Source organism: Oncorhynchus mykiss, chromosome 29, assembly GCF_057628025.1.
Source record: "Oncorhynchus mykiss isolate SJ-2025 chromosome 29, ASM5762802v1, whole genome shotgun sequence".
Classification (NCBI taxonomy): Eukaryota; Metazoa; Chordata; class Actinopteri; order Salmoniformes; family Salmonidae; genus Oncorhynchus; species Oncorhynchus mykiss.
The window spans coordinates 8,664,032-8,690,000 of NC_143050.1; the positions used below are offsets into that span (position 1 = coordinate 8,664,032).

General features: G+C 43.9%; 1 protein-coding gene across 1 annotated transcript in view; it reads right to left on the bottom strand.

The window, feature by feature from the left end:
- Positions 1-10,769, bottom strand: part of pds5b (PDS5 cohesin associated factor B) — a 130,450-nt gene extending 119,681 nt beyond the window's left edge. The window contains exon 1 of the mRNA XM_090226472.1: positions 10,749-10,769. The gene's annotated coding sequence lies outside the window, so the exon portion shown is untranslated. The remainder of the gene's footprint in view (positions 1-10,748) is intronic.
- Between the last annotated feature and the right edge of the window lie 15,200 nt (positions 10,770-25,969).

A 25,969-nucleotide genomic window follows, 5' to 3' on the forward strand; every position in this document is an offset into this window, starting at 1 on the left:
GGTATGTACCTCACCTACCTACGTTATACAGGTATGTACCTCACCTACCTACGTTATACAGGTATGTACCTCATCTACCTACGTTATACAGGTATGTACCTCATCTACCTACGTTATACAGGTATGTACCTCATCTACCTACGTTATACAGGTATGTACCTCATCTACCTACGTTATACAGGTATGTACCTCATCTACCTACGTTATACAGGTATGTACCTCATCTACCTACGTTATACAGGTATGCACCTCATCTACCTACGTTATACAGGTATGTACCTCATCTACCTACGTTATACAGGTATGCACCTCATCTACCTACGTTATACAGGTATGCACCCCATCTACCTACGTTATACAGGTATGTACCTCACCTACCTACGTTATACAGGTATGTACCTCATCTACCTACGTTATACAGGTATGTACCTCATCTACCTACGTTATACAGGTATGCACCTCATCTACCTACGTTATACAGGTATGTACCTCATCTACCTACGTTATACAGGTATGTACCTCACCTACCTACGTTATACAGGTATGTACCTCACCTACCTACGTTATACAGGTATGTACCTCACCTACCTACATTATACAGGTATGTACCTCACCTACCTACGTTATACAGGTATGTACCTAATCTACCTACGTTATACAGGTATGTACCTCATCTACCTACGTTATACAGGTATGCACCTCATCTACCTACGTTATACAGGTATGTACCTCATCTACCTACGTTATACAGGTATGTACCTCATCTACCTACGTTATACAGGTATGCACCTCATCTACCTACGTTATACAGGTATGCACCCCATCTACCTACGTTATACAGGTATGTACCTCATCTACCTACGTTATACAGGTATGTACCTAATCTACCTACGTTATACAGGTATGTACCTCATCTACCTACGTTATACAGGTATGCACCTCATCTACCTACGTTATACAGGTATGCACCTCACCTACCTACGTTATATAGGTATGCACCTCATCTACCTACGCTATACAGGTATGTACCTCATCTACCTACGTTATATAGGTATGCACCTCATCTACCTACGTTATACAGGTATGTACCTCATCTACCTACGTTATACAGGTATGTACCTCATCTACCTACGTTATATAGGTATGCACCTCATCTACCTACGTTATACAGGTATGTACCTCATCTACCTACGTTAAATAGGTATGCACCTCATCTACCTACGTTATATAGGTATGCACCTCATCTAACTACGTTATATAGGTATGTACCTCATCTACCTACGTTATATAGGTATGCACGTCAGCTTTGACATTGTTTTTACACATCGCCGATGTTGGCATTTTTAGCTAATATCGCCCGATTCCGATATGTTTACCAATATATCGCGCATCTCTAGTATTTATTGTTGTTAAAAAAAGAAGTTGTGATATTTGTTTAATTTTATTACAACCAAACTTTTTTTAGAATGATTCACCTTCCTGGTTTTATGTTGACAACAACCGTGGCGAGCTCCTAATGCAACTTCTGGAGATGTTTGAATGTGATCTGATCTGTAAAAAATGTTTCCGATTAGGTTGATAAAACACAGAGCTATTGGGGAGCACTATAACTGTGGACATTCTCTCTTTCTCTTTATATAGGATCTTTGTCCAGCTACTGTTTAAAGTTTGGATGTGTGTAAAACCCTCCATAGTCTTCATTGTTGTAATATTATATGTCCACGGGGGGAAATGATGGTGCCTGTAATTGTGACATAGCCTATTTAAAACAAATTGTTGTTTAGTTTTGTTTAGAATTAGACTATAATTATTTGTTCTATTTTTAGGGCTTAAAGTAATGAATGTAATCTTGCTTATTGACTATGTTTGGCATGTCCATGCTCAACCATAATATAATTTACAGTAGGCCTAGCCCCTATATCAGTGTGAATGTAATTTACAGTAGGCCTCTATAGCAGTGTGAATGTAATGTACAGTAGGCCTAGACCCTATATCAGTGTGAATGTAATGTACAGTAGGCCTAGACCCTATATCAGTGTGAATGTAATGTACAGTAGGCCTAGCCTCTATATCAGTGTGAATGCTATTGAAGACATAGAATTACTTAGAACAATGCGGACTGCAAATGGGTTCAAGTTAACGTATTTAGCACAGATAGGTCTACGTTTTGTTAGTTTGTTTCTGGAAGCCATTTAACAAACTAAAGCGGACTAACATTGGAATTGAAGTTGAGGTTCCAAGGTAATACATAAAAGACCGTAAATACACCATTTAAAGCAACCACATATTCCGCCATGGATCACGTTCTGATTGGCCCAGTGAGGGGCCATGGATCACGTTCTGATTGGCTCAGTGAGGGGCCATGGATCACGTTCTGATTGGCTCAGTGAGGGGCCATGGATCACGTTCTGATTGGCTCAGTGAGGGGCCATGGATCACGTTCTGATTGGCCCAGTGAGGGGCCATGGATCACGTTCTGATTGGCCCAGTGAGGGGCCATGGATCACGTTCTGATTGGCCCAGTGAGGGGCCATGGATCACGTTCTGATTGGCTCAGTGAGGGGCCATGGATCACGTCCTGATTGGCTCAGTGAGGGGCCATGGATCACGTTCTGATTGGCTCAGTGAGGGGCCATGGATCACGTTCTGATTGGCTCAGTGAGGGGCCATGGATCACGTTCTGATTGGCCCAGTGAGGGGCCATGGATCACGTCCTGATTGGCCCAGTGAGGGGCCATGGATCACTTCCTGATTGGCCCAGTGAGGGGCCATGGATCACGTTCTGATTGGCCCAGTGAGGGGCCATGGATCACGTTCTGATTGGCCCAGTGAGGGGCCATGGATCACGTTCTGATTGGCCCAGTGAGGGGCCGTGGATCACGTCCTGATTGGCCCAGTGAGGGGCCATGGATCACGTCCTGATTGGCCCAGTGAGGGGCCATGGATCACGTTCTGATTGGCCCAGTGAGGGGCCATGGATCACGTCCTGATTGGCCCAGTGAGGGGTCATGGATCACTTCCTGATTGGCCCAGTGAGGGGCCATGGATCACGTTCTGATTGGCCCAGTGAAGGGCCATGGATCACGTTCTGATTGGCCCAGTGAGGGGCCATGGATCACGTCCTGATTGGCCCAGTGAGGGGCCATGGATCACGTTCTGATTGGCCCAGTGAGGGGCCATGGATCACGTTCTGATTGGCCCAGTGAGGGGCCATGGATCACGTTCTGATTGGCCCAGTGAGGGGCCATGGATCACGTCCTGATTGGCCCAGTGAGGGGCCATGGATCACGTCCTGATTGGCCCAGTGAGGGGCCATGGATCACGTCCTGATTGGCCCAGTGAGGGGCCATGGATCACTTCCTGATTGGCCCAGTGAGGGGCCATGGATCACGTTCTGATTGGCCCAGTGAGGGGCCATGGATCACGTTCTGATTGGCCCAGTGAGGGGCCATGGATCACGTCCTGATTGGCCCAGTGAGGGGCCATGGATCACGTTCTGATTGGCCCAGTGAGGGGCCATGGATCACGTTCTGATTGGCCCAGTGAGGGGCCATGGATCACGTCCTGATTGGCCCAGTGAGGGGCCATGGATCACGTTCTGATTGGTCAGTGAGGGGCCATGGATCACGTTCTGATTGGGCCAGTGAGGGGCCATGGATCACGTTCTGATTCGGCCAGTGAGGGGCCATGGATCACGTTCTGATTGGCCCAGTGAGGGGCCATGGATCACGTCCTGATTGGCCCAGTGAGGGGCCATGGATCACGTTCTGATTGGCCCAGTGAGGGGCCATGGATCACGTTCTGATTGGCCCAGTGAGGGGCCATGGATCACGTTCTGATTGGCCCAGTGAGGGGCCAATTCTCGGCACAACTTGTTGATCCATTAAATACCCAGCCCTCTCGCGCCAACACCAGCAGATGCGCCGACAACGGTGAAAGTGAAAATAGCTGAAATAGTTAAGGCACACCCCTGAACCTATAGCACTACTGCATTGTGCTTAGAATTACCACTGTGTTAGGTTAGTTAAACTAGAGGCCTAAAACTACATCCAACAGATGTTTCATCCAGTGAGATTAAGTGAACACAACAACAAACAATGTCCTGTCCATAATATCCTGTCCACAATATCCTGTCCATAATGTCCTGTCCACAATATCCTGTCCATAATATCCTGTCCATAATGTCCTGTCCACAATGTCCTGTCCACAATATCCTGTCCATAATGTCCTGTCCATAATATTCTGTCCATAATGTCCTGTCCATAATGTCCTGTCCATAATGTCCTGTCCATAATGTCCTGCCCTTAATATCCTGTCTGTAATACCCTGTCCATAATATAATGTCCATAATATCCTGTCCACAATGTCCTGTCCATAATATAATGTCCATAATGTCCTGTCCATAATGTCCTGCCCTTAATATCCTGTCTGTAATACCCTGTCCATAATATAATGTCCATAATATCCTGTCCACAATGTCCTGTCCATAATATAATATCCATAATGTCCTGTCCATAATGTCCTGCCCTTAATATCCTGTCCATAATATCCTGTCCATAATGTCCTGTCCATAATATCCTGTCTGTAATACCCTGTCCATAATATAATGTCCATAATATCCTGTCCACAATGTCCTGTCCATAATATAATGTCCATAATGTCCTGTCCATAATGTCCTGCCCTTAATATCCTGTCTGTAATACCCTGTCCATAATATAATGTCCATAATATCCTGTCCACAATGTCCTGTCCATAATATAATATCCATAATGTCCTGTCCATAATGTCCTGTCCACAATATCCTGTCCATAATATCCTGTCCATAATGTCCTGTCCATAATGTCCTGTCCATAATATAATGTCCATAATGTCCTTTCCCTAATATCCAGAGAGATAGACAGAGATATAAGAGGCAGACAGAGAGATATAGACAGACAGAGAGATATAGACAGACAGAGAGATAAGAGGCAGACAGAGAGATATAGACAGACATATGTTTCCCATGCCACTTCTGGTCAAACCACTCTGTCTCTTCTCTCACCACTTCCCATCTCTGTGTCTCTCACTTCTGGTCAAACCACTCTGTCTCTTCTCTCACCACTTCCCATCTCTGTGTCTCTCACTTCTGGTCAAACCACTTAATAGTTTTTTCTTTATTTAATGAGAGTGCTTGTTTAATCTACACAGTAACATCAACAACTCTTTCGTATTGTCACTGGCACTCTCACTCAGACAAAACAACAATAGACTACATGATGAAATTACATTATAGATGGATTACTGCCTCCCTCTATCTGACAGGGACCGTACATTCTTAACTTCCACCCACATTCAAACACAACGACCCACCATGATTGGCTGTTTGGCGTTGGCATCGACCAATCAGCTACGAGATGAAACCTGAGGAACAGGAGCAGGAGTGTGTGTAATTTGCATGTGTAATTTGTCCTGAGGGGAGGGCCACGCCTCTCGCCTTCTTTGGCACCATGAAGTCTGCTTGTTCCTTGGACAGAGAGAGGGAGACAGACAGAGAGAGAGAGAGAAACAGAGAGCGAGACAGTGACAGAGAGAGGGAGACAGGAGAGAGGGAGACAGAGAGAGAGAGACAGGAGAGAGAGACAGAGAGGGACAGAGAGAGAGAGACAGAAACACACAGAGAGAGAGAGAGGTGACAGCATTCCCTCCCACATATGCCCCCCTAGGCACAACTATGACAACATAACCAACAAAAACGGGTCACAACTCCTGCAGCTCTGTCGCACGCTGGGTATGTACATAGTCAATGGTAGGCTTCGAGGGGACTCCTATGGTAGGTACACATATAGCTCATCTCTTGGCAGTAGTACTGTAGACTACTTTATCACTGACCTCAACCCAGAGTCTCTCAGAGCGTTCACAGGCAGCCCACTGACACCCCTATCAGACCACAGCAAAATCACAGTCTACTTAAACAGAGCAATACTCAATCATGAGGCATCAAAGCCAAAGGAACTGAGTAACATTAAGAAATGCTATAGATGGAAGCAATGCAGTTTGGAAACCTACCAAAAAACAATTAGGCAACAACAAATTCAACCCCTTTTAGACAATTTCCTGGGTAAAACGTTCCACTGTAATAGTAAAGGTGTAAACTTGGCAGTAGAAAATCTCAACAATATATTTGACCTCTCAGCTTCCCTATCAAATCTAAAAATCTCAAATAGAAAACCGAAGAAAATTAACAACAATGACAAATGGTTTGATGAAGAATGCAAAAATCTAAGAAAGAAATTGAGAAACCTGTCCAACCAAAAACATAGAGACCCGGAAAACCTGAGTCTACGCCTTCACTATGGTGAATCACTAAAACAATACAGAAATACACTACGGAAAAAGAAGGAACAGCATGTCAGAAATCAGCTCAATGTAATTGAAGAATCCATAGACTCTAACACGAAACAAACAACAACACGAAGAGTTATCTATCCAAAATGGAGATGTATGGGTAAACCACTTCTCCAATCTTTTTGGCTCTATAACAAAGAATAAAGAGCAAAAACATATACATGATCAAATACAGATCTTAGAATCAACTATTAAAGACTACCAGAACCCACTGGATTCTCCAATTACATTGAATGAGTTACAGGACAAAATAAAACCCTCCAACCCAAAAAGGCCTGTGGTGTTGATGGTATCCTCAATGAAATGATCAAATATACAGACAACAAATTCCAATTGGCTATAATAAAACTCTTTAACATCATCCTTAGCTCTGGCATCTTCCCCAATATTTGGAACCAAGGACTGATCACCCCAATCCACAAAAGTGGAGACAAATTTGACCCCAATAACTACCGTGGAATATGCGTCAACAGTAACCTTGGGAAAATCCTCTGCATTATCATTAACAGCAGACTCGTACATTTCCTCAATGAAAACAATGTACTGAGCAAATGTCAAATTGACTTTTTACCAAATTACCGTACAACAGACCATGTATTCACCCTGCACACCCTAATTGACAACCAAACAAACCAAAACAAAGGCAAAGTCTTCTCATGCTTTGTTGATTTCAAAAAAGCCTTCGACTCAATTTGGCATGAGGGTCTGCTATACAAACTGATGGAAAGTGGTGTTGGGGGTAAAACATACGACATTATAAAATCCATGTACACAAACAACTAGTGTGCGGTTAAAATTGGCAAAAAACACACACATTTCTTCACACAGGGTCGTGGGGTGAGACAGGGATGCAGCTTAAGCCCCACCCTCTTCAACATATATATCAACGAATTGGCGCGGGCACTAGAAAAGTCTGCAGCACCCGGCCTCACCCTACTAGAATCCGAAGTCAAATGTCTGCTGTTTGCTGATGATCTGGTGCTTCTGTCACCAACCAAGGAGGGCCTACAGCAGCACCTAGATCTTCTGCACAGATTCTGTCAGACCTGGGCCCTGACAGTAAATCTCAGTAAGACCAAAATAATGGTGTTCCAAAAAAGGTCCAGTCACCAGGACCACAAATACAAATTCCATCTAGACACTGTTGCCCTAGAGCACACAAAAAACTATACATACCTTGGCCTAAACATCTCAGCGCCACATGTAACTTCCACAAAGCTGTGAACGATCTGAGAGACAAGGCAAGAAGGGCATTCTATGCCATCAAAAGGAACATAAATTTCAACATACCAATTAGGATTTGGCTAAAAATACTTGAATCAGTCATAGAGCCCAATGCCTTTTATGGTTGTGAGGTCTGGGGTCCGCTCACCAACCAAGACTTCACAAAATAGGACAAACACCAAATTGAGACTCTGCATGCAGAATTCTGCAAAACTATCCTCAGTGTACAACGTAGAACACCAAATAATACATGCAGAGCAGAATTAGGCCGATACCCACTAATTATCAAAATCCAGAAAAGAGACGTTAAATTCTATAACCACCTAAAAGGAAGCGATTCCCAAACCTTCCATAACAAAGCCATCACCTACAGAGAGATGAACCTGGAGAAGAGTCCCCTAAGCAAGCTGGTCCTAGGGCTCTGTTCACAAACACAAACACACCCTACAGAGCCCCAGGACAGCAGCACAATTAGACCCAACCACATCATGAGAAAACAAAAAGATAATTACTTGACACATTGGAAAGAATTAACAAAAAAACAGAGCAAACTAGAATGCTATTTGGCTCTACACAGAGAGTACACAGCGGCAGAATACCTGACCACTGTGACTGACCCAAAATTAAGGAAATCTTTGACTATGTACAGACTCAGTGAGCATGGCCTTGCTATTGAGAAAGGCCCCCGTAGGCAGACATGGCTCTCAAGAGAAGACAGTCTATGTGCTCACTGCCCACAAAATGAGGTGGAAACTGAGCTGCACTTCCTAACCTCCTGGCCAATGTATGACCATATTAGAGAGACATTTCCCTCAGATTACACATATCCACAAAGAATTCGAAAACAAATCCAATTTTGATAAACTCCCATATCTACTGGGTGAAATTCCACAGTGTGCCATCACAGCAGCAAGATTTGTGACCTGTTGCCACGAGAAAAGGGCAACCAGTGAAGAACACACACCATTGTAAATACAACCCATATTTATGCTTATTTATTTTATCTTGTGTCCTTTAACCATTTGTACATTGTTAAAACACTGTATATATATAATATGACATTTGTAATGTCTTTATTGTTTTGAAACGTCTGTATGTGTAATGTTTACTGTTCATTTTTATTGTTTATTTCACTTTATATATTCACTTTATATATTATCTACCTCACTTGTTTTGGCAATGTTAACACATGTTTCCCATGCCAATAAAGCCCTTGAATTGAGAATTGAGAGAGACTCAGAGAGAGACAGATACACAGAGCGAGAGAGAGACAGAAACACACAGAGAGAGAGAGTCTCAGAGAGAGACAGATACACAGAGAGAGAGAGAGAGAGAGACAGACACACAGAGAGAGAGAGAGAGAGAGAGACAGAAACACACAGAGAGAGAGAGAGAGATAGATAGATACACAGAGAGAGAGAGAGAGAGAGACATGAACAGAGAGAGAGAGACAGAGAGAGTTGAAGGTAGGTTGTTTAGTTTGTGATGAAGGTTAGTGTGGGTTAGTTGTTTTGCGTGTGTTAGTATGTATGTGTGTGTGTGTATATGTGTGTGTCAGTAATGACAGTTGGCTTAATTCACAAAATGTTTTTGTCCCAATGAGTCACAACATTCCACTGTGGGGTCACAGCCTGACTGGCCACACGCATACACGTACACATGCACGCACACACACACACACACACACACACTTACGTGTTTTACATTAGTGCCAGCTGTCGGCTAGTCAGCCGGTTACAGACTCATTTTCAACCGGTTACATTTTCCACTTCATATTAACTAGGCTACTTTTCATTTAAAAGATTAAATTCCCTAGTCCGTTCGAGTCTTCTCCCGCTCGGATGAACGATGTCCATCTTCTAGGTGATCTTTTGATAGCATAGGCACCTGTCAGTCACAAAGTGGGCGGTGACAGGGAAACCCAGCAGAGAGGAAGAGGCGAAGGGAGAGGTTATACTCTGTCCAAAATAAGCTTGTCGCTTGCCTTTCCGCCGTTGAGACGACGACTCCCATTGTTTAGGGCGGAGACATGAGCATCTCATCATTATAAGATATACAGATCTTTGGTTGCAGTCGGGTTTTCTGGAGGAGGGAGAGAGCATGATGCTGGTGAATTTGCACTTCTCGTGTAATGTAAGTGGTAACGATGATTCTAAATCCACCACTTAGCCCGAATTATTGTTTTCTGACACATTCATTTATTTTATTTTTCAGTTTTTTGGGGGGGGGGGCTGGACGCGGAGTCGTGGAGCGTTGTAGGCTATTTACTGTGTGTTGATTGACTACTGAACAGCAAGTGTTGACTAGTTTATAGAAAGTGTCAAACCGACTGAATAAAGTCAATCTTTACGTTCAGGACAAGTAAACCAAAGGATTTCCTAGGTTTCCTAGGTTTCCATTCCAGTGTTGCTGTACCACAGACATGATCATTAGGACCCTCACGGAATCCAGTAGATCATTAACTTCTTATGGCTGCAATCCCGTTAACGGGCAGTCAAAGTGTAGGGCGCCATTTTCAAAACATCAAAAATCTCATAATTAACATTCCTCAAACATACATGTGTCTCATACCATTTTAAAGCTATTCTCGTTGTTAATCCCACCAAAGTGTCCAATTTCAAATGTGCTTTTCAGCAAAAGCACTACAAACGATTATGTTAGGTCTCCACCAAACCACAATAAGCACAGCCATTTTCCAGCGAAATATAGCATTCACAAAAAGCAGAAATAGAGATAAAATGAATCACTAACCTTGAATTATCTTCATCAGATGACACTCATAGGACTTCATGTTACACAATACATGCATGTTTTGTTTGATAAAGTTCATATTTATATCAAAGAATCTGAGTTTACATTGGCTTATTAGATTCACTAGTTCCAAAAACATCAAGTGATTTTGCATAGCCACATCGTTTCAACAGAAATACTCATCATAAATGTATAGGATAATACAAGTTATACACATGGAATTATAGATATACCTCTCCTTAATGCAACCGCTGTGTCAGATTTCAAAAAAAGTTTACGGAAAAAGCAACCCATGCAAAAATCTGAGACGGAGCTCAGAACAGAAGCCAAATTAGCCGCCATGTTGGAGTCAACAGAAACCAGAAAATACATGATAAATGTTTCCTTACCTTTGATGAACTTCATCAGAATGCAGTCCTAGGAATCCCAGGTCCACAATAAATGCTTGATTTGTTCGAAAATGTCCGTTATTTATGTCCAATTAGCTACTTTGGTTAGCGCGTTTGGTAAACAATTCCAAAGTCACAAAGCGCGTCCACTATAACGCGACGAAATGTCCAAAAGTTCCGTAACAGTCAGTAGAAACATGTCAAACGGTGTACTGAATCAATCTTTAGAATGTTGTTTACATATATCTTGAATAACGTTCCAACCGGAGAATTAGAATGACTTCAGATGACTGGTGGAACGCAGGTCCTTCCCCTGTGGACGCGCATAGTGAAAGCATGGTCAACTCGTGGCATTGGTGACTATTTCCTGTCTCATTCGACCCCCCTTCACATGAGAGTCATCAGACAAAGTTCTATTGACTGTTGATATCTAGTGGAAGGCATAGGAAGTGAAAACTCATCCATATCTCGCTTTAATTTCAATGAGAGCTTGGTTGAAAATCTGCCACCCCCAGAAAAAATACAAACAGGAAGTGGAATTTCTCAGGTTTTTGCCTGCAATATGAGTTATGTTATACTCACAGACATAATTCAAACTGTTTTAGAAACTTCAGAGTGTTTTCTATCCAATACTAATATGCTTATATTAGCAACTGAGACTGAGGAGCAGGCCGTTTACAATGGGCACCTTTTCATCCATGCTACTCAATACTGCCCCTGCAGCCATAACAAGTTAAGAAAGACTCATCCTTTATTTAAAAATGGCCTTTTTGCCTTTATACAGATTACAACTTCTCATTTCCGACTAATTGAAAATGACATTTTGTTTAAGGTATCGCCCTTTCTTAAACAAGCCATACAAAGCTGGTTACAATTTCAGTTTTATCCTCCAGAAAAGATAGAACAAACATTACAACAAATGTTATGGTTAAAATCAAATATATTAATTAATTATAATGAATATAATACTGATTAATAAAAAATAATTATTCATGGAATAAAAAAAATTGTATTATATGTATTTTGTGTAGAAACGGAGGAGTTATGTCACATATGCAGTTATCGGAAATATATGGGAATGTCGGCTCAATCCAAACTTACCAACCAACTGTTTGCAGTACCACAGAAATGGAGGAGGCAAGTGGAAAAGAGGGAAGGTAGAGAACTTGTTTGCCTGCCATATATTAAAGATACAAATTGTCTGAAAGGTACTGGCAAAAATAGATAAATCAATTTAAATTATTATATAAAATTCTTGCCACCAACAGAATGCTATATATATGGGGCACACAACAATCTCAGCTCCGTAGATTTTGTTGTGAAGAGACCGAATCAATAGTATTGCCCAATGTAGCTTGTCTCTGGTCACAGGTTCAGGAATGGTTAAAAAAATCACAACATGCCTTTAAAATTAACCTTACAAATAGCAGTGTTGGGCGATCTGGAAAGCCATAGTCAGTCAATAAATAATATAATAATACTCTGAATAATACTCGTAGGAAGATTTTTCATCTTTAGCTCACAAAAAAAGCTGTACAAAAACAAATTAAGATATTTGTCCTCCGAAGGGAGTGTTAATAATAATAAATAAATAAATAAAGTATATATATATATATATTATTATATTATTATATGTATATTTATATATACATATATATATATATATATGTATATATAAATATAAATATATATATATATATATATATATGTATATATAAATATAAATATATATATATATATATATATATGTATATATAAATATAAATATAATACAAAGTAGCCTATACTTACCTGGCAGAATAATATCATGGTTATTTTGATCAATCCAGTGGGTATTTGTTTTGCAAACTCTACCATCACACGTGCACTACGAAAACACAGCTAAACAACAGCTGCTTGCTATGCACAAATTAAAGGGTAACTACACCCGAAAATGTAAATTTCTCAGATTTTTCTCAGACCTCAAAAATGGTCCCCTGATGTGGTTTAATCATTGTTGTGGACTTAGAACATCCAATTTCTTTATTTTTCTATGAAAAAAAGTGTGATTTTTGTTTTTCAAAAAACCTGAAATGAATGTGAAAAACAGAAACCTGGAAAAACAAAACCTTTAATTTACTTTTCAAAATAATGTGTGCCTTTTACTTAATTTTTTTCAGTTTTAATTAAATACATCATTTGAAGAACAAACATCGTAGCAAACTTACTGCAAATTGAGAAATAATGTGACTTAACTCTATAAAAAGAAGAAGAAACTATTTTGATGAGCAATGATACAAAGAATGATGGAAAACACGTTGGAGTACTTTACCTGAAACGATGGGCAGAAAGACTAATTCAACTCCATCTTTCATCCAATCAGATGGCTTATTCGTCACAAAACTATTTGATGTTGCCAATTATCATTGGCAAAGTGGGCAATTTTAGGCAGGAAATGCCAACAACAAACAATGAGACATCATGCATAAAAAAAAAAACAAATAATGAAATAAAAGCTTTGTAAGTTAGAATTCTGTAAAGTTACTGTGGGAGAGGTGGCGACATGTATGTTATCGATCAATAATGACAAACCTCCTGGCATTGACAACTTAGATGGAAAGCTACTGAGGATGGGATGTGACTCTAAAGCCACTCCTATCTGTCTTATCTTTAGTCTGAGCCTAGAGGAAAGTGTTTGTCCTCAGGCCTGGAGGGAAGCCAAAGTCATTTCCGCTACCCAAGAGTGGTAAACTGGCGTTTACTGGTTCTAACAGCAGACCTATCAGCTTGCTGCCAGCTCTTAGTAAACTGTTGGGAAAAATGGTGTTTGACCAAATACAATGCTATTTCTCTGTAAACAAATGAACAACAGACGTTCAGCATGCTTATAGAGAAGGGCACTCAACATGTACTGTACTGACACAAATGACTGATGATTGGTCGAAATAAATTCATTATAAGACAATTGCGGAAGCTATACTGTTACATTTCAGTGCAGCCTTTGATATTATTGACAATAACCTATTGTTGAGAAAATGTATGTGTTATGGCTTTTAAACCTCAGCCATATTGTGGATTCATAGCTCTCTATCTAATAGAACTCAGAGGGTTTTCTTTAATGGAAGCTTCTCTAATGTCAAACATGTAACGTGGGGTGTACCGCAGGGCAGCTCTCTAGGCCATGTATGCTGTTCAACGATGTACTCATCAGCAACCACAGCTAATGAAGTCACTGAAACACTTAACAGAGAGTTGCAGTCTGTTTTGGAATGGGTGGCCAGTAATAAACTGGTCCTGAACATCTCGAAAACTAAGAGCAGTCTATTTGGTACAAATCATTCCCGAAATTCTAGACCTCAGCTTAATCTAGTAATGAATGAATGGTGTGGCTGTTGAACAAGTCGAGGAGACTAAAATTACTTGGCGTTACCTTAGATTGTAAACTGTCATGGTCAAAACATATATCTTCAATGGTTGTAAAGATGGGGAGAGGTCTGTCCATAATAAAGAGATGTTCTGATTTTTTGTCACCACACTCCACAAAGCAAGCTGGTTTTCACAACAGCTAATGGGGATCCTTAGACAATATCTCAAACAACTGACAGCACATTGAGTTCATAGATTTTCAGTAATTCAAATTGTAAAGCCATGTCTTTCTACACAATACTACAACACAGTTTTTCCAATCTGGGGGGTGAACTATAAAGTATTAAACTGTTAGTCTGTGCATTTCAGATGGAATCAAAGCATTAGAATGTACTAGAATAATCCTTCGACAAAAATGTAGAACCCAGGGGGGGGGGGGGGGTCTGGCTGGCTACTTTTTATATTTGGCTGGCTATTTAATGTACTTGTGGAAAATACTGCACAAAAACACAGTTTTATTTGAACAAATCTGTACTCGGGTTATCATAGTGTTTATGTGTGTGTCTTTATCCTTATCTCGGGTCCTTAGGGTCCTAGCTAGAAGGGCCACTCTCAGAGGACTCGCTGCCATGACAACGGTGAGATAAACACCAGGAGGTCACCAAGGGCAGTAGCTATTGGCGAAATAAGGTACAGTTCAAGGTTAAGGAAATAAGTACATTATGAGTGTGTTTCTTCTCTGTGGGTTTGACACCAAATTGCCACACTGTCAATCACTCAGTTTTGTCTACTATCATTTTTTTCTGTGTGTTTAATACTGCAGATAGATTGTGGCTTCCATCAATGCAATTGTCTGCATTATTTCCAATAGCCCATATTTTGGGGGTAAATATATACAGTGTATATATAAAATATATTTCAATATGTTTTCCTTTATTATTTTCCCATAACCCTACCACCCCTCCCCTAACCCTACCACCCCTCCCCTAACCCTACCACCCCTCCCCTAACCCTACCACCCCTCCCATAACCCTACCACCCCTCCCATAACCCTACCACCCCTCCCCTAACCCTACCACCCCTCCCCTAACCCTACCACCCCTCCCATAACCCTACCACCCCTCCCATAACCCTACCACCCCTCCCCGAACCCTACCACCCCTCCCCTAACCCTACCACCCCTCCCCTAACCCTACCACCCCTCCCCTAACCCTACCACCCCTCCCCTAACCCTACCACCCCTCCCATAACCCTACCACCCCTCCCCTAACCCTACCACCCCTCCCCTAACCCTACCACCCCTCCCCGAACCCTACCACCCCTCCCCTAACCCTACCACCCCTCCCCTAACCCTACCACCCCTCCCCTAACCCTACCACCCCTCCCCTAACCCTACCACCCCTCCCCTAACCCTACCACCCCTCCCCTAACCCTCCCACCCCTCCCCGAACCCTACCACCCCTCCCCTAACCCTACCACCCCTCCCCTAACCCTACCACCCCTCCCCTAACCCTACCACCCCTCCCATAACCCTACCACCCCTCCCCGAACCCTACCACCCCTCCCCTAACCCTACCACCCCTCCCCTAACCCTACCACCCCTCCCCTAACCCTACCACCCCTCCCATAACCCTACCACCCTCCCCTAACCCTACCACCCCTCCCATAACCCTACCACCCCTCCCCTAACCCTACCACCCCTCCCATAACCCTACCACCCTCCCCTAACCCTACCACCCCTCCCCTAACCCTACCACCCCTCCCCTAACCCTACCACCCCTCCCCTAACCCTACCACCCCTCCCATAACCCTACCACCCTCCCCTAACCCTACCACCCCTCCCAAACCCTACCACCCCTCCCTAACCCTACCACCCCTCCCATACCCTACCACCCTCCCCTAACCCTACCACCCCTCCCCTAACCCTACCACCCCTCCCCTAACCCTACCACCCCTCCCCTAACCCTACCACCCCTCCCATAACCCTACCACCCCTCCCCTAACCCTACCACCCCTCCCATAACCCTACCACCCCTCCCATAACCCTACCACCCCTCCCATAACCCTACCACCCCTCCCCTAACCCTACCACCCCTCCCCTAACCCTACCACCCCTCCCCTAACCCTACCACCCCTCCCCTAACCCTACCACCCCTCCCATAACCCTACCACCCCTCCCATAACCCTACCACCCCTCCCCTAACCCTACCACCCCTCCCCTAACCCTACCACCCCTCCCCGAACCCTACCACCCCTCCCCTAACCCTACCACCCCTCCCATAACCCTACCACCCCTCCCCTACCCTACCACCCCTCCCATAACCCTACCACCCCTCCCTAACCCTACCACCCCTCCCATAACCCTACCACCCTCCCATAACCCCTACCACCCCTCCCATAACCCTACCACCCCTCCCCTAACCCTACCACCCCCATAACCCTACCACCCCTCCCATAACCCTACCACCCCTCCCATAACCCTACCACCCCTCCCATAACCCTACCACCCCTCCCCTAACCCTACCACCCCTCCCCTAACCCTACCACCCCTCCCCTAACACTACCACCCCTCCCCTAACCCTACCACCCCTCCCATAACCCTACCACCCCTCCCCTAACCCTACCACCCCTCCCATAACCCTACCACCCCTCCCATAACCCTACACCCCTCCCCTAACCCTACCACCCCTCCCATAACCCTACCACCCCTCCCATAACCCTACCACCCCTCCCATAACCCTACCACCCCTCCCATAACCCTACCACCCCTCCCCTAACCCTACCACCCCTCCCATAACCCTACCACCCCTCCCCTAACACTACCACCCTCCCCTAACCCTACCACCCTCCCCTAACCCTACCACCCCTCCCATAACCCTACCACCCCTCCCATAACCCTACCACCCCTCCCCTAACCCTACCACCCCTCCCCTAACCCTACCACCCCTCCCCTAACACTACCACCCCTCCCCTAACCTACCACCCCTCCCATAACCCTACCACCCCTCCCCTAACCCTACCACCCCTCCCATAACCCTACCACCCCTCCCATAACCCTACCACCCCTCCCCTAACCCTACCACCCCTCCCATAACCCTACCACCCCCCCATAACCCTACCACCCCTCCCATAACCTACCACCCCTCCCATAACCCTACCACCCCTCCCCTAACCCTACCACCCCTCCCATAACCCTACCACCCCTCCCCTAACACTACCACCCCTCCCCTAACCCTACCACCCTCCCCTAACCCTACCACCCCTCCCATAACCCTACCACCCTCCCCTAACCCTACCACCCCTCCCCTAACACTACCACCCCTCCCCTAACCCTACCACCCCTCCCCTAACACTACCACCCCTCCCCTAACCCTACCACCCCTCCCCTAACACTACCACCCCTCCCCTAACACTACCACCCCTCCCCTAACCCTACCACCCCTCCCCTAACTCTACCACCCCTCCCCTAACCCTACCACCCTCCCCTAACCCTACCACCCCTCCCCTAACCCTACCACCCTCCCCTAACCCTACCACCCCTCCCCTAACACTACCACCCCTCCCCTAACCCTACCACCCCTCCCCTAACCCTACCACCCCTCCCCTAACCCTACCACCCCTCCCCGAACCCTACCACCCCTCCCCTAACCCTACCACCCCTCCCCTAACCCTACCACCCCTCCCCTAACCCTACCACCCCTCCCCTAACCCTACCACCCCTCCCCTAACCCTACCACCCCTCCCCGAACCCTACCACCCCTCCCCTAACCCTACCACCCCTCCCCTAACACTACCACCCCTCCCCTAACCCTACCACCCCTCCCCTAACACTACCACCCCTCCCCGAACCCTACCACCCCTCCCCTAACCCTACCACCCCTCCCATAACCCTACCACCCCTCCCCTAACCCTACCACCCCTCCCATAACCCTACCACCCCTCCCCTAACCCTACCACCCCTCCCATAACCCTACCACCCCTCCCATAACCCTACCACCCCTCCCATAACCCTACCACCCCTCCCCTAACCCTACCACCCCTCCCATAACCCTACCACCCCTCCCATAACCCTACCACCCCTCCCATAACCCTACCACCCCTCCCATAACCCTACCACCCCTCCCCTAACCCTACCACCCCTCCCCTAACCCTACCACCCCTCCCCTAACACTACCACCCCTCCCCTAACCCTACCACCCCTCCCATAACCCTACCACCCCTCCCCTAACCCTACCACCCCTCCCATAACCCTACCACCCTCCCATAACCCTACCACCCCTCCCCTAACCCTACCACCCCTCCCATAACCCTACCACCCCTCCCATAACCCTACCACCCCTCCCATAACCCTACCACCCCTCCCCTAACACTACCACCCCTCCCCTAACCCTACCACCCCTCCCCTAACACTACCACCCCTCCCCTAACACTACCACCCCTCCCCTAACCCTACCACCCCTCCCCTAACCCTACCACCCCTCCCCCTAACCCTACCACCCTCCCCTAACCCTACCACCCCTCCCCTAACCCTACCACCCTCCCCTAACCCTACCACCCCTCCCCTAACACTACCACCCCTCCCCTAACCCTACCACCCCTCCCCTAACCCTACCACCCCTCCCCTAACCCTACCACCCCTCCCCGAACCCTACCACCCCTCCCCTAACCCTACCACCCCTCCCCTAACCCTACCACCCTCCCCTAACCCTACCACCCCTCCCCTAACCCTACCACCACCTCCCTCCATTCCTACCACCCCTCCCTAACCCTACCACCCCTCTCCCTAACCCTACCACCCTACCCTAACTTCTCCCCCCACCCCTCCCCTAACCCTACCACCCCTCCCCTAACCCTACCACCCCTCCATAACCCTCCCCCCACCCCTCCCCTAACCCCTCCCACCCCTCCCCTAACCCTCCCACCCTCCATAACCCTACCACCCCTCCCCTAACCCTGCCCCCCACCCCTCCCCTAACCCTACCACCCCTCCCCTAACCCTACCACCCCTCCCATAACCCTACCACCCCTCCCTAACCCTACCACCCCTCCCTAACCCTACCACCCCTCCCCTAACCCTACCACCCCTCCCTAACACTACCACCCCTCCCCTAACCCCTCCCCCCACCCCTCCCCTAACACTCCCACCCCCTCCCCCTACCACCCCTCCCATAACCCTACCACCCCTCCCCATAACCCTACCAGCCCCTCCCATAACATCTACCACCCCTCCCCTAACCCTACCACCCTCCCTAACCCCTCCCCCACCCCTCCCCCCATAACCCTACCACCCCCTCCCCTAACCCCTCCCCACCCCTCCCATAACCCTACCACCCCTCCCATAACCCTACCACCCCTCCCCTAACCCTTGGCTCCCCTAACCCTACCCACCCCTCCCCTAATTGGAGTAAAAGAATGGACAACAACACTTAGGCTTCTACTTCCAGCTTATATATATTCTATACTATTCTATTACGGACAGTATCTTTACAGTAGTTATCTTTTGTTTGTTTTAGTTGCCATTTATAGCAGCTCCACTCAACCCCTCCTCCTTCTACCATCACCACTAGTATAATTTCTACCTCTAATATCTCTACTACTACCATTACCTCTAATATCTCTACTACTACTACCATTACCTCTAATATATCTACTACTACCATTACCTCTAATATCTCTACTACTATCATTACCTCTAATATCTCTACTATTACTACCATTACCTCTAATATCTCTACTACTACCATTACCTCTAATATACTACTACTACCATACCTCTAATATCTCGACTACTATCATTCCTCTAATATCTCTACTACTACTACCATTACCTCTAATATATCGACTACTGCCCCCATTACCTCTAATATGCTCTCTTCAGTACCTCTAATATCTCTACTACTACTACCATTACCTCTAATATCTCTACTACTATCATTACCTCTAATATCTCTACTACTACCATTACCTCTAATATCTCTACTACTATCATTACCTCTAATATCTCTACTACTACTACCATTACCTCTAATATCTCTACTACTACTACCATTCCTAATATCTCTACTACTATCATTACCTCTAATATCTCTACTACTATCATTACCTCTAATATCTCTACTATTTCATTACCTCTAATATATACTACTACTACCATTACCTCTAATATATCTACTACTACCATTACCTCTAATATCTCTACTACTACTACCATTACCTCTAATATCTCTACTACTATCATTACCTCTAATATCTCTACTATTACTACCATTACCTCTAATATCTACTACTATCATTACCTCTAATATCTCTACTATTCATTACCTCTAATATCTCTACTACTATCATTACCTCTGATATCTCTACTACTACTACCATTACCTCTAATATATCTATTACTACCATTACCTCTAATATCTCTACTATTACTACCATTACCTCTAATATCTCTACTACTACCAGTACCTCTAATATCTCTACTACTACTACCATTACCTCTAATATATCAACTATACCATTACCTCTAATATCTCTACTACTACTACCATTACCTCTAATATATCTACTACTACCATTACCTCTAATATCTCTACTACTACCATTACCTCTAATATATCTACTACTATCATTACCTCTAATATCTATACTGTCTACCATTACCTCTAATATCTCTACTACTATCATACCTGTAATATCTATATATACTACCATTACCTTCTAATATCTCTACTATCATTACCTCTAATATATATACTACTACCATTACCTGTAATATATGGACTCTACCATTACCTGTAATATCTCTACTACTACTACCATTACCTCTAATATCTCTACTACTACCATTACCTCTAATATCTCTACTACTATCATTACCTCTAATATCTCTACTACTACTACCATTACCTCTAATATATCGACTACTACCATTACCTCTAATATCTCTACTACTACTACCATTACCTCTAATATATCTACTACTATCATTACCTCTAATATCTCTACTACTACTACCATTACCTCTAATATCTCTACTACTACCATTACCTCTATATCTCTACTACTATCATTACCTCTAATATCTCTACTATTACTACCATTACCTCTAATATCTCTACTACTACTACCATTACCTCTAATATATCGACTACTACCATTACCTCTAATATCTCTACTACTACTACCATTACCTCTAATATATCGACTACTACCATTACCTCTAATATCTCTACTACTACTACCATTACCTCTAATATATCGACTACTACCATTACCTCTAATATCTCTACTACTACTACCATTACCTCTAATATATCTACTACTATCATTACCTCTAATATCTCTACTACTACTACCATTACCTCTAATATCTCTATTACTACTACCATTACCTCTAATATCTCTACTACTATCATTACCTCTAATATCTCTACTATTACTACCATTACCTCTAATATCTCTACTACTATCATTACCTCTAATATCTCTACTACTACTACCATTACCTCTAATATCTCTACTACTATCATTACCTCTGATATCTCTACTACTACTACCATTACCTCTAATATCTCTACTACTACCAGTACCTCTAATATATCTACTACTACTACCATCACCACTAGTAGCATTTCTACCTCTAATATCTTTGCCTACCACCTACTAAAACTACAGCTAACTTAGAACTAATTGTCATCGTCACCATTACATCAGTACTACAACTACCATAATAATTACTACTACTACTACTACCACTGCTATCCCTACCATCATTAAACTAATACCGTTACCATCACCCCTACTACCCGTACCACTACTATTTAGAATAATAATCACAACAATAATAATAATAACAATAATAATAATAATAAGTAAGTTACTTTTTACTATGCATCTGTTATTATTCATTGTCCCTCAGGATATGGCAGGCAAATACGTATTTGACTGCAAGAGGAGCTGCGGAGAAACGCAGCGTTTCTCAGCCAATCGCAATCGTGAATCAGCTGGCATCATTTTTATGAATATATACAAAGAAATGTACATTTAAAAAAAGGTCAAACGAAACGAAATACAGCTAGTTTGTATTCTTTCCAGCTTCAGTTTGAAGTTATTGTGGCAGCTGTGTTGTTGACTAGTTCCTCTGAACAATAGTGTCCTGACGAGAGAGCACATGTTCTATGCCAGGCAACATCGCGCCTCATTAGCTCATTGTTATGGATGTGTCCAAATAAATGTCACTAGAAAACAGCTTATGCAAATGCAGCTACTGTTGTTATTCGGGCTGCATTGTTTGACATAACTGTAAGTTAGCCGTAGTTGGCTAGCTAGCAAGCAAGGAATAAGGACGTTGCCAGCCAGTATGACAATGGAACTTTTTGAACGAACGACTGGTATACACAACAAAAAGACTGAACGACTGGGTCGTGTCTCTGGCAACCGAACCGATAGAATGAACATTCAGCCGGCTTGGGTAGCCATCCTAGATTTGTGTCGGGACTATATTTTGTGGAAGGATGAAATAGTATGAATAAAGTCATCAAAATAACGTTTTTTAATGAAAATATGTAAATCATTATTTGACTATGTTGGTAACCCGTTGTATAAATGTGTAAATTCCCTTGAAGCTGGTGTTTGGAGGATATATTGGCACGGTTTGCCGTCCCTCGACTTCGCCTCGGGCCTAACAACACCCGTGCCAATATATCCTCCAAAACACCTGTCTTCTCGGGCATTATCACTCAGCCTGTACTTGGTAAGGGTCTGTCTCTGCTTCGTATCTCTGACAGAGTAAAGATAATCGGCTAATTCATATTCTCTGTTTAGGGCCAGATAGCAAATTTAGTCGGCTTTGAGTTTTGTAAAATGTTTGAGTCCTTTGATTGGTTCATGATTTTGTTTATTTGGATTCTTTCTTTTGAAGCAGTGCTGGTGTCAGCTTGGTTGGTGAGGTCCGTCAACAGTTGACTGAGATGGCTCAGCTCTTGGGTTTGAAGTACTTTAAATTGGAGACTTCAATTTGGAACCACGGAGAGTTACCGAAAGTCGCAGACTGTTCTAGTGACCTAGCCAATTCATTGATATATATATATGTTGAAGAGGGTGGGGCTCAAGCTGCATCCCTGTCTCACCCCACGGACCTGTGGAAAGAAATGTGTGTTTTTTGCTAATTTTAACCATACACTTGTTGTTTGTGTACATTAATTCTAAAATGTTGTTTGTGTTACCCCCAACACAACATTCTATACATTTGTATTGCAGGCCCTCATGCCAAATCCAGTCAAAAGCTTTTTTTAAATCAACAAATCATAAGAAGACTGCTTTTGTTTTGTTTGTTTGTCAATAAGGATGTGCAGTGTGTATACGTGGTCTGTCGTACGGTATTTTGCTAGAAAGCCAATTTGACATTTGCTTAGGACATTGTTTTCACTGAGGAAATGTTGGAGTCTGCTGTTGATGATACTGCAGAGGATTAGTCCAAGATTGCTGTTGACACAGATTCCACGGTAGTTATTGGGGTCGAATTTGTGGATTTGGGTGATTAGACCTTGGTTACAAAAATTGGGGAAGATGCCAGAGCCAAGGATAATGTTGAAGAGTTTAAGAATAACCTATTTGAATTTGTGGTCTGTATATTTGATCATTTCGTTTGGTATACCATCAACACCACAGGCCATTTTGGGTTGGAGGGTTTGTGTTTGGTCCTGTACCTCCAGAGGGTTCTGGTAGTCTTTAATAACTGACTTTAAGTTCAGTAAATGATCATGTATATGTTTTTGTTTTTGGTTCTTTGTTATATGTTCTAAATTGGTTGGAGAAATGGGGTTTATCCATACATCTCTATTTTGGATAGATAGCTCTTTCTGTTGTTGTTTGTTTGGTGTGTTCCAATTTTCCCAGAAGTGATTTGATTCCAGCGATTCTTCAATCACATTGAGCTGTTTTCTGTCGTGCTGTTCCTTAATTTTTCTCAAATCAAATCGAATGTTATTGGTCACATACATGTGTTTTAACAGATGTTATTGCGGGTGTAGCGAAATGCTTGTGCTTCTAGCTCCAACAGTGCAGTAATATCTAACAAGTAATATCTAACAGTTTCACCACATTTACCCAAAATACACGTAAATCTAAGTAAGGAATGGATTAAGATTATATATACATATATGTCAGAGCAGCATTGGACTAAGATACAGTGGAATAGGATAGAGTACAGTATATACATATGAGATGGGTGATGCAATATACATAGGCATTATTAGAGTGGCTAGAATTGCATTTCCTTAAAGTGGCCAGTGATTCCTAGTCTATGTCTATAGGCAGCAGCCTCCGATGTGCTGCAGATGGCTGTTTAACAGGCAGTGGTGTAGAATACAATACAGTATATACATATGAAATGGGTGATGCAATATGTAAACTAGAGGTCGACCGATTATGATTTTTTTAACGCCGATACCGATTATTGGAGGACCAAAAAAAGCCGATACCGATTTTTTTTAGATTTTTAAATTTTTATTTATTTTTAATAATGACAATTACAACAATACTGAATGAACACTTATTTTAACTTAATATAATACAGCTTCAAGTAGATAATGAAACATGTTCAATTTGGTTTAAATAATGCAAAAACAAAGTGTTGGAGAAGTAAAAGTGCAATATGTGCCCTGTAAGAAAGCTAACGTTTAAGTTCCTTGCTCAGAACATGAGAACATATGAAAGCTGGTGGTTCCTTTTAACAGGAGTCTTCAATATTCACAGGTAAGAAGTTTTAGGTTGTAGTTATTATAGGACAATTTCTCTCTATACGATTTTAATTTCATTAACCTTTGACTATTGGATGTTCTTATAGGCACTTTAGTATTGCCAGTGTAACAGTATAGCTTCCGTCCCTCTCCTCTCCCCTACCTGGGCTCGAACCAGGAACACATCGACAACAGCCACCCTTGAAGCAGCGTTACCCATCGCTCCACAAAAGTCGCGGCCCTTGCAGAGCAAGGGAAACAACCACCTCAAGTCTCAGAGCGAGTGATGTTTGATACGCTATTAGCGCGCTAACTAGCTAGCTAGCTAGCTAGCTAGCCATTTCACATCGGTTACACCAGCCTAATCTAGGGAGTTGATATGCTTGAAGTCATAAACAGCTCAATGCTTGAAGCACAGCGACGAGCTGCTGGCAAAACGCACGAAAGTGCTGTTTGAATGAATGTTTACGAGCCTGCTGGTGCCTACCATCACTCAGTCAGACTGCTCTATCAAATCATAGATTTAGTTATAACATAAAAACACACTGCAATACGAGCCTTAGGTCATTAATATGGTCGAATCCGGAAACTATCACTCTAACCACTAGGCTACCTGTCTCTAACCACTAGGCTACCTGTCTCTAACCACTAGGCTACCTGTCTCTAACCACTAGGCTACCTGTCTCTAACCACTAGGATACCTGCCTCTAACCACTAGGCTACTTGTCTCTAACCACTAGGCTACTTGTCTCTAACCACTAGGATACCTGTCTCTAACCACTAGGATACCTGTCTCTAACCACTAGGCCACCTGTCTCTAACCACTAGGCTACCTGCCTCTAACCACTAGGATACCTGTCTCTAAACACTAGGCTACCTGCCTCTAACCACTAGGCTACCTGCCTCTAACCACTAGGCTACCTGCCTCTAACCACTAGGCTACCTGCCTCTAACCACTAGGCTACCTGCCTCTAACCACTAGGCTACCTGTCTCTAACCACTAGGCTACCTGTCTCTGACCACTAGGCTACCTGCCTCTAACCACTAGGCTACCTGCCTCTAACCACTAGGCTACCTGTCTCTAACCATTAGGCTACCTGTCTCTAACCACTAGGCTACCTGCCTCTAACCACTAGGCTA